We start from the raw sequence: 11,187 nt of genomic DNA on the forward strand, positions 1-11,187 counted from the left end.
CCTGTGTGCCGACTTCTTACATACCGCACCCACAGTGATCCAGGGAGCTGAGATATAGGGACACATGGGGAGCCATCTAGGAGCGTGTGACCTACCATTCATGGAGCCCAAATAATGCCAGTGCTCCTATTATATGGACAGGTCATATATATAGCGGTCATATGGGCTCCGATACGGCAAGTAACATGACTGTATATGAGAGTGATATCCGGCCTCCGTCACTATACTTTAAAGAATTTGTGGTCCTATAAATTATGAATTATGTGTCCTTATTATGTGGGTACTATTTAGCAATAATTTCTGGACAGTGGGCAGTGTATGGCGCTATTAGTGGGTTACTATCAGGTACTATTATTTGGTTAACAGATGACACTATTATTTATTATTATTATAAGGCAATATCACTTGTGTATGGCACTATTATTAGTTACTGTGTAGAAATATTATTTATTACAGTATAACGCCATTATTTGATTACTGTACAGCACTATTATTTATTACTGTATGGTACTAATATTTGTTACTGTACAGCACTATTATTTATTACTGAATGGTACTAATATTTGTTACTGTACAGCACTATTATTTAACACTGTATGGTAGTAATATTTGTTACTGTATAGCACTATTATTTATTACTGTATGGTACTAATATTTGTTACTGTACAGCACTATTATTTATTACTGTATGGTACTAATTTGTGTTACTGTGTAGCACTATTATTTATTACTGAATGGTACTAATATTTGTTACTCTACAGCACTATTATTTATTACTGTATGGTACTAATATTTGTTACTGTACAGCACTATTATTTAACACTGCATGTTACTAATATTTGTAACTGTATAGCACTATTATTTATTACTGAATGGTACTAATATTTGTTACTGTACAGCACTATTATTTAACACTGTATGGTAGTAATATTTGTTACTGTATAGCACCAATGTTTATCACTGTATGGTACCAATATTTATAACTTTACAGCACTTTTATGTATCACTGTATGGTAGTAATATTTATAACTTTACAGCACTATTATGTATCACTCTATGGTACTAATATTTATAACTGTACAGCACTATTGTTTATCACTGTATGGTACTAATATTTTTTACTGTGTAGCACCATTGTTTATTACTGTATGGTACTAATATTTGTTACTGTATAGCACTATTATTTATCACTGTATGGTACTAATATTTGTTACTGTATAGCACTATTATTTATCGCTGTATGGTACCAATATTTATAACTGTATAGCACTATTATGTATCACTGTATGGTACTAATATTTATTACTGTACAGCACTATTATTTATCACTGAATAGTACCGATATTTGTTACTGTACAGCACTATTATTTATCACTGAATAGTACCGATATTTGTTACTGTACAGCACTATTATTTATCGCTTTATGGTACTAATATTTGTTACTGTACAGCACTAGTATTTATCGCTGTATGGTACCAACATTTGTTACTGTACTATTACTTATCACTGTACGGTAATAATATTTTTTACTGTATAGCACTATTATTTATCACTGTATGGTACTAATATTTGTTACTGTACAGCACTATTATTTGGTTACTCAACAGCACTATTAATTATTGCTATATAGTACTTACATTTGTTACTGCACAACACTATTATTCGGTTAGTGTATGGCGGCATTATTTGGTTACTCTACAACACTATTTGTTACTGTATAGCACTATCGCTTGATTACTATACAGCATTATTAATATTATTATTTGCTATACAGAACTATTATTTGCTACTGTTTGGCCGTATTATTCATTCCTGAATGGCAGTATTATTTTTCATTATATGGCACTATTATTTATTACAGTATAACACCATTATTTGGTTACTGTAGAGCACCATTATTTATTACTGCATGGTACTATTATTTCTTACTGTATGGCACTATAATCTGGTTATTGTATTGCACAAATTTTTGGCTGCCATGTGGACATATTAAAATAGTAAAATTCTAAAGGATTTTATCAAATAAAAGCAAAAAGTTTGGGAAAGGAGTTGAATGTTCCTACTTGTGTCAACCTGTTTTGTGAGTCAGGACAATGAGTATGTACGTTCTCCTATAGGCAGGGGGTGTAGGTGTTATTCTGCCCAGTAACTAACATGTTCAGGACAATGGTCGGGGTTCCTTTTATGGTCCCCGGGGCTGATTGGATAACACAGAATAATAACCTGTTTTTTTTTAGCTTCTCCTGTTATTGAGAACACAGAATTTCCAGAGCTGCAGTTTCATGGTCTCTATTGTTGCAGCGGACAGCGAGGTTTCATCATACGGTATTGTGTCCTCCTGTAAACACATGAAGGATGTAAATCACATGGCACGAAACCAGAGTCTAAGGCCGCGTTCACACTGTGTTTTCGTGTCCGTTTAATGTATATATTTATACACTTGAAAAGGAAAAAAAAAAGAATACGTAAACGGATGCGGCTTTAGGGTATGTTCACGGTGCGGAATCGGAGAGGAATTTACTCGAGTGATTCCGCTCGCTTATTCCTCTCCAATTCAGTCAGCAGTGGAATATCCAATAGAGTTTAAAGGGGTTATCCAGGAAAAAACTTTTTTATATATATATCAACTGGCTCCAGAAAGTTAATAAGATTTGTAAATTACTGCTATTAAAAAATCTTAATCCTTTCAGTACTTATGAGCTGCTGAAGTTGAGTTGTTCTTTTCTGTCTAAGTGCTCTCTGATGACACGTATCTCGGGAACCGCCCAGTTTAGAAGCAAATTCCCATAGCAAACCTCTTCTACTCTGTGCAGTTCCCGAGACAAGCAGAGATTAGAAGTAAATTCGATTCGTCACAAACTTCTCGGCTCGGCAGTTGATGACTCATCCTGCGTAAATTAGTTCAGCCTTCCGGTGCTCCGGTGGGCTGGAAAAGGTGGATACATTCCTAGGAAAGAGTCTCCTAGGACTGTATCCACCTTTTCCAGCCCACCGGAGCACCTGAAAGCTGAACTAATTTATGCAGGAAAAGTCATCAACTGCCGAGCCGAGAAGTTCGTGACGAATCGAATTTACTGTAAGTTCACTCATCTCTAGCAGAGATGTCTGTTGCCAGACAGAAAACAACAACTCAACTTCAGCAGCTGACAATTATTGAAAGGATTAAGATTTTTTAATAGAAGTCATTTACAAATCTGTTTAACTTTCTGGAGCCAGTTGATATAAAAAAAAAAAAAGTTTTTTCCTGGAATACCCCTTTAACTGTATTTCCGCTCCTCAGCTCACACTGAAGAATTTCCGCAAGCGAAATTTCCGACGCTGAATTCCGTTCCAAATGAAGAATGAACATGTTCTTTCTTCATGCGGTATCCGCGTCTTTGTCCCATAGAAATCAATGACATTTTTTTTTCAGCCCGACACCGTTCCGCGCGGAATGTGCATGGAATTTGCGCAGAAATTCCTAAGTGTGAACATACCCTAATGCCATAGAGCTCAATTCATTTCCCATTGACTTACATTATGAAGCAGAGTTAAACGTACTGTAGCGGAAACAGAGGTAAAACGGCATTGTGAACACGGCGTAAGGGTGCACTTACATGTGGCGGTAAGGATCCGCGGCCGCCACCGCCGCACACGTTTGGCCATAGCAGCCGGCACCCGGAGTTGCGGTGGTTAAATGCGTAGTAGGTTCATACTACGTTAGTGCCGCCTTTAGTCATATCCGCTGGCATCGTGCCGAAAACGTGATGCCGACATATTCTATGAACAATGTTCAGAAGCCTTTTGCAAAAAGTGTGTCTCCAGCTGCTGCAAAACTACAACTCCCAGCATGCCCGGACAGCCGGAGGCTGTCCGGGCATGCTGGGAGTTGTAGTTTTGCAACAGCTGGAGACACACTGTTGCTAAACACTGAATGGAGTGCTGACTGGACATACAGGGACATTACACCTCCACCTACCCCATCGATCCCTGTCATATTAAAATATAATAATTAAATATATTACTCACTGGGTCCTACAGATGCTTTACATGTCTTTTTTATGCGTCTAGCATCTGTATTTGACTCACAAATCCCTCTGTCCAACTGCTCACTCATTCTAACATCCATTGCTCAGGAAGGGGCATGTCCAAAGGAAGCACTGAGCCCGCCCTCCCTCACCATGTGTTCACTTCCTCCCTGAGTCTGCTGTGCTGTGCTTGATCTCTTCATCCAATCACTGCAGGCTGCTCTGTAACCGGGGTTGGAGCAAGGATTTTTGCCATCCTAGGCATAAGCTAATTTTGCTGGCCCCCTTGACTCCGCCCATTGGCCTGCCCTTTGACACACTCAACCTTATGTGATGTCCCAGTACTGGATATAGTCCCGTACAGTACTTAGGCCCTGTCAGGTTGAGTCCCTCTGTGTACTAGGGGCTCTCCTGCAGTGTCTCCCCCATAGTAATATATATATTATGTATAGTATTATGTGTGTTATGTATAAAGGACCTTTAAGGACCTTTTTAGTTAGTCACATGATAATGTGTTCACATGACATGTTTGTTACCCAGAGAGCACCAGTTAACCAGGTGACCTGCAGCTTGACCTATGGGCTTCTGGCTCAGCCTCCCTTTATAAGAGGGGCAGCCATTACAATCTCTCTTCCTACTGGGGTACAGTAAAGACCAGACGTCTCAGAGCCAGTGTCCAGCACATCTGGAGGCCTCAAGCCAAACCTACAGCCACATGTCAGTAAGTCAAGTCCTCTATGCCTACTGTCACTACCTACAGTCAAGTCTATAGTCAAGTCTATTATAGTCAGCGTCGCTGTCCTAAAGTCTGTCAAAGTCACTACAAGTCCCAGTAAGCTGCGAGGTCCTTCTGTGTTACTGGCCACCTCTCTGGGATCCTGGCCGAGCTGTAAAGACTATTACCATCTGTCTTAGTAAAGCTACCATTAACCCTAACCTGGTCTTGGACTATTATTACCCTGCCTAACCTTGGGATAGCGGTGCTACAGTTAGTAAAACCACGCCCTGGCGTCACAAACATTTAGGGGTTAATAACACCTTGCCCCTGGGCTACAACATCTGCCCCATACACCTCACCTTCTCACCCCGATACACCACACTTACTACTGGGGTGACACACTGTAACAAGCCTCCTCCTCATGCTGCTGGCTGAGCCAGTGGTTTGGATGCTGGTTGTGCTCTAGGAGGCTGCCTAATTTGCCTATAGGCAGTGCTGGCCCAGTCTGTAACCCCCTCCTCTCTGTTTTCATGCTGCAGTCTGATAGGACAGGAGTGAGCACAGAGTTGTGCTAGTCCCGCCCTCACTTCCTGGACTCCGTCCCAGCCTGTGCTTTATCTGGGACAAAGATGATGCTGAAGCCGGACAGGATTATGTTCTGGATGGTATGAGGACCCCTAGTGGTCTTTTTTATAAGCCACCATTTCTATAAAAGGGAGACTACAAGTATATTAGAAAGGTTAATGTTTTGTCAAGATGTACAACATAGAATAAAATTAAGATTCTGACAGGGCCCATTTAATCTATGGGGGGGGGGGGGGGAGCCATATAAAGTTTGTCTATATTTAAAAAAAAAAAAAAAAACAGCATTTACAACTTTTATCTGTATGGCAGACCTGAAGCGCCCATTAAAGTCTATGGAGAGGGAGTAAAATATGGATGCTACCATATGTGTTCTGTATGTATTTTGTATGCAATACTGATGACCTATTGATGGGATTTTATCTGTAATATGTCCGTATCTCAGATCAATATTACAAACTATACCAATATGCTCATGTCAACCAGGCCCTATAGATAATAAGTTCTTGTGGTGACGCCAAGGTTTTGGTGTGACCAGGGGGTGTGAAGGGTGTAGGTGGATGGGGCAGATGGTATAACCCAGGGGCAAAGTGTTATTAACCCCAATGTTCGTGACGCCAGAGTGGTTTTTGGGGATCGGTAACCACCCAAACGATATCCCTGTTATCCCAAGGTTAGGCAGGGGAAGAAGAGTCCATGACCAGGTTATGGTTAATGGAGGCTTTACTGAGGTCAGACAGTTGTTATAGTCTTAACAGCTCAGCCAGGATCCCAGAGAGTCGATCAGTAACACAGAAAGGGCCGTGCAGCTTGCTTGGGGTTGTAATACTTTTGGATCAGACTTCCATGCAGCCACTCCGACTATAATTGACTTGACTGGTAACTTGACTTGGTTGTAGGTGGAGACAGCAGACATAGATGGCTGGACTTACTGACATGTTCAGGCTTGAGGCCTCCAGGTGGACTGGATACTGGATCTGAGGTGTCTGTTCTTGGCTGTACCGCAGCAAAGGTCTGGTGTAAGAGCATAAGAGGCAGATTGTAATGGCTCCCCCTCTTATAAAGGGGGGCTGAGCAAGAAGCCCATAGGTCAAGCTGCAGGTCATGTGTTTAACTGGTGTTCTCTGGGTAACATGTGATAACTCCAAAGGTCCTTTAGACATTTACATTGGTCCTCCAAAGGTCCTTTATACTTTATAAACACATAATACATAACCTTGTACTGGCTAGACATAGTAACACTAACTTCATTATGGGGGAGACACTGCAGGAGACCCCAGAACACTGAGGGACTCCACCTGACAGGGCCTAAGTGTGGTACAGGGATATATCCTGTACTGGGACATTACACTCTAATGACACAATGAGGTTTGGATGTTTCCTCTTCCACATTGTGGAGATCCTCCTCCGGCCCTTTGTACCAGGAGGACAAGGTGAGAGGTCATATTGCCGAAAGACAGAAGCCACTTGTGAAACAGGAAGCCATTGTGACCTGAGCTGTAGGGGGTTGTAGAGTCTTAGTGCAGACTGCATGAAATAATTCAGATCTTGTGTGAGGGGTTTGTTGTAGTTTTGGGGGGGGGGGGGGGGGCGCAGGATGTCTTGCTCACACTGAGGAAAAATTTGCAAACAACCCCCCGACATTATATGTTCCATTGACTAATGAGTTTTCCGGGCAGGTTTCACCAAAAGAACATGTAGACCATTTGGTGGAATCCAATTCCTCGCCAGACGTTCCACCATGCAACGTCCATCAAGTGAACAGAGCAGCAATCTCCTGCTGAGATCCATGGGAGACTGCTGCAAGAGGAATTTGTGTGGAATTTCCTCATGGAAATTTTGAGCAGAATGTCAGTAGTGTGAACCTGACTGGCAGCGATAGAGGACAAGAAGAAGAATGGGAGCCGCAGTGGAGGATTGGGGATAGGTAAGTATAGATATTTTTTCTATATTTCCACGGACCCAGCACAATATTATTTTTTTTACAATGCTAGAATACCCCTTATAGGAGGACTCTGCTCCTGGACATCTTATGCCTTATCCAAAGAACAGGGGATAAGATGTCTGATCACGGGGGGTCCCGGTATTCAGAACACTGGGTTTGGGCGGCCGTGGTCGTGACATCATGAACGCTGGGGTCCCGCCTGAACATATCAGCAACCGGATCCTCTGCAATCAGACATCTTATCCCCTATCTTTTGGATAAGGGATGAGATGTCCAGGGATGGAGTACCCCTTTAAGGGTTTGTTCACATGCCAGAATTTCCTGGCGGATATTCCGCAGGCTGCGTCTCTCCATAGACGGCAATCTACTTCCGAGAAGGATTTAACCGTCATTTAATTGTCATGTCAATTCTTTGTACAGAAGCTGGAAATTGAATTTCTGCACCTGATGTTTCCGTCACGGAAATTCTGCCGGTTACGGTGCTGCAGAATCCCATAAAAAAAAACTGCCATAAATCCCATAAAATCAGTCCCCGGAGCGTGTTCGCTCCGGGTCTGATTACCGTCGATCACGGGGACGGAGCGTTGTGACGTCATGGCTCCGCCCCGTGTGACGTCACGGCTCTGCCCCTCAATGCAAACCTATGGGAAGGGGCGTGATAGCTGATAGACTTGACTTGACTGTAGGTAGTAACAGCAGACAGAGATGACTTGACTTACTGACTTGTGGCTGTAATTTAGGCTTGAGGCCTCCAGATGTGCTGGACACTGACTCTGAGATGTCTGGACTGGACTTGACCTCAGGATCTAAGAGCAATGAAATGATCAAAAGAGACAGATTGCAGCTCCTCCCTTCCTTATAAAGGGGCTGAACAAGGAGCCCATAGGCCAAGCTGCAGGTCACCTGGTTAGCTGGTGCTCTCTGGGTAACAAAACATGTGACTTGAACATGTGATAACATTATCATGTGACTAACTCAAAGGTCCTCAAAAGTCCTTTATACCTAATACACCTAATATACAGATAACACAATGGGGGAGACACTGCAGGAGAGCCCTTAAGGCACAGAGGGACTCAACCTGACAGAGCCTAAGTACTGTAGGGGACTATATCCCATACTGGGACATCACAGAAATGTTTGGGAACACATGAATGCTTGGCTGAACTGATCATGCATGTATGGGGTTGTAAGAAAATGTTTGTCCAGCTATAGAAGCCAGCACTGTAGATACAGCACCACGGTAGGGAACACTCCTCCAGGTGGGGTTGCACTTTATGGTTTCCTGTCTGGCTTTGTTACTGGGAAACATTACTCTTAGTTTTGACAAAAAACACCTAGAAGATACAGGATGTTATAGGACAACATACCAAACATACTGAACGACGGCTGGGCACATTCCCTGTACAGGTGTTAGGTCCTCGCTGTCACTACAGATTACGGTATATTTATTGTAAAGTGCCTGTCGCCCTATTACAGCGCAGATCTTACACAATGTCATTGCCGTCACTCAGCACACCAGCCCAGATTCTGTTTTCCTGTAGCAAGTATTCACCCTTAGGGTATGTTCACACCGCGTAAAATGCGCTGGAATATTTTATTTTGTGCGTGCATATTTGTCAGTAACCGGCACAGATGCGGCTGCGTGAAAATGTGCGCGTCAAATAAAATATGCCAGCAAATTTTACGCTGTGTGAACATAACCGTAAGTTACACTTTCAACTGTTCTCTATGAGGGTATGTTCACACGGCAGAATTTTCTAGCGTAAGGGTACGTTCACACGAGCGGACCCACAGCGTATTTTACGCTGCGCATCCGCCGTTGAAGGACCCCAGCATGGTGGCTTTACATGTGCCTGCTTGGAGTGGCAATACGCCGCTACAAGCAGACACACTGCGATGTGCGAGTCGCAGCGCGCAGGCGCAGTATACTCCCACATCGCGGCAGCTCTCAGTCTAGCTCATGGAGCAGGGGGAGCGGCCGCGATGTGTGTGAGTACACCGCGCATGCGCAGCAACACCTGAAATTTTTCAAGAAAATGAAGTATTTCTCACAGAAAAGGATTGCAGTAAAACATGTTTTGCTATACACATGTTTATTCCCTTTGTGTGTATTGGAACTAAACCAAAATAGGAGGAAAAAAGCAAATTGGACATAATGTCACCAAACTCCAAAAATGGGCTGGACAAAATTATTGGCACCCTTTCAAAATTTTGGAAAAATAAGATTGTTTCAAGTATGTGATGCTCCTTTAAATTCACCTGGGGCAAGTAATGGGTGTGGGTAATATAAAAATCACACCTGAAAGCAGATAAAAAGGAGAGAAGTTCACTTAGTCTTTGCTGTGTGCTCCCTGCTGACATCTCTGTCCATTTTTAGAACTGTCCAGAGTAGGAGAAAATCCCCATAGCAAACACATGCTGCTCTGGACTGTGCTCGTGATGTCAGCAGAGAGCTATGTGTTCCAAAAAGAAGATAATTTCCTCTGCAGTATTCAACAGCTAATAAGTACTGGAAGGATTTTTTAATAGTTGATTAACAGTTGATTTAAAAAAATAATTAAAAAAAACGTAGTACCCCTTTAAATCTATGTTTTTAGTGGCATTTTTCAAACAGACTCCCTACATACTGTGAAACAAAAACACTGATAAAAATTAAAAAAAACACCCAGAGAATGGGTAATGGAGGACTTTCAGGGCATTTCCCAATGCATGGGCCATATATATGCCACAAACGTGGTGAAAAAAGAGCCTAACTAGAGGCACACAAGCACATTGGGGATAAGGAGACACTCTAGAATGGTGTTTCCCAAACAGGGGCCTCCAGCTGTTGCAACAGCTGGAGGCCCCCTGGTTGGGAAACACTGCTCTAGAAGTTGCCGATGGACAGCCACAGGTTAGGAACCACCAGTCAGACGGTCAAACGTGTCGAAGGATTGTTTTGGGTGGGGCTTTGTTCACACATTGTTTTCCTGGACTCTCTTTTGCATCTCAAAAACAACTTTTTCCCATTGAATTGCATTGAAATCAATGGATAAAAACGTCCATCGGGTCACATGTAGTTTAACTAAGTGCAGTTAAATGCCAGGGACTTCTTTTCATCCATTTTGGAAAACAAATTTAGATTAAAAAAATTTTTTATAAAAATTTAATTCAAAAAAAAAAAAAGAAAAAAAAATTATTTGGGATATTTAGTGTGTGTGTATATATATATATATATATATATATATATATATATATATATATATATAATGTGTACAAAAAAGAAAGTTGCAACAGCACTCTTGGTCAAAAAATGGAGGCTCTTAGCGCACTTTTTGATCAAAATGTGTCCCCCCATCCACCATGCGGAGGTGGCCTCATATCGGATATATATTTTTCCGCAAAAATGCTAAGAATAGATGCAAAAAACAAAAATCACAAATAACAAAAATCTTTCATTATAGTTGGCTGAACATTGATGTGTTCTCAATTGAGAGAGGCCTATCTCTGTGAGGAAAAGTTGAAATCAAACATGTCCGATCCTTCTCTCCCAACATCATCTGTGGATCATCCAGCAGCTGATAAGTACTGGAAGGATCAAGATTTTTTAATAGAAGTAATTTACAAATCTGTTTAACTTTCTGGCACCAGTTGATGTAACCCCTTAAGGACCAAGCGTTTTTTTTCCGTTTATGCACTTTCGTTTTTTCCTCCTTACCTTTTAAAAAATCATAACTCTTTCAATTTTGCACCTAAAAATCCATTTGATGGCTTTTTTTTTTTTTGCGCCACCAATTCTACTTTTGTAATGACATCAGTCATTTTATCCAAAAAATATACATCGAAACGGGAAAAAAAAAAAATCATTGTGCGACAAAATTGAAGAAAAAACGCCATTATGTCAATTTTGGGGGCTTCCGTTTCAACGCAGTACATTTTTGTTAAAAATGACACC

The sequence above is a fragment of the Hyla sarda genome, chromosome 9 (assembly GCF_029499605.1).
Source record: "Hyla sarda isolate aHylSar1 chromosome 9, aHylSar1.hap1, whole genome shotgun sequence".
Classification (NCBI taxonomy): domain Eukaryota; kingdom Metazoa; phylum Chordata; class Amphibia; order Anura; family Hylidae; genus Hyla; species Hyla sarda.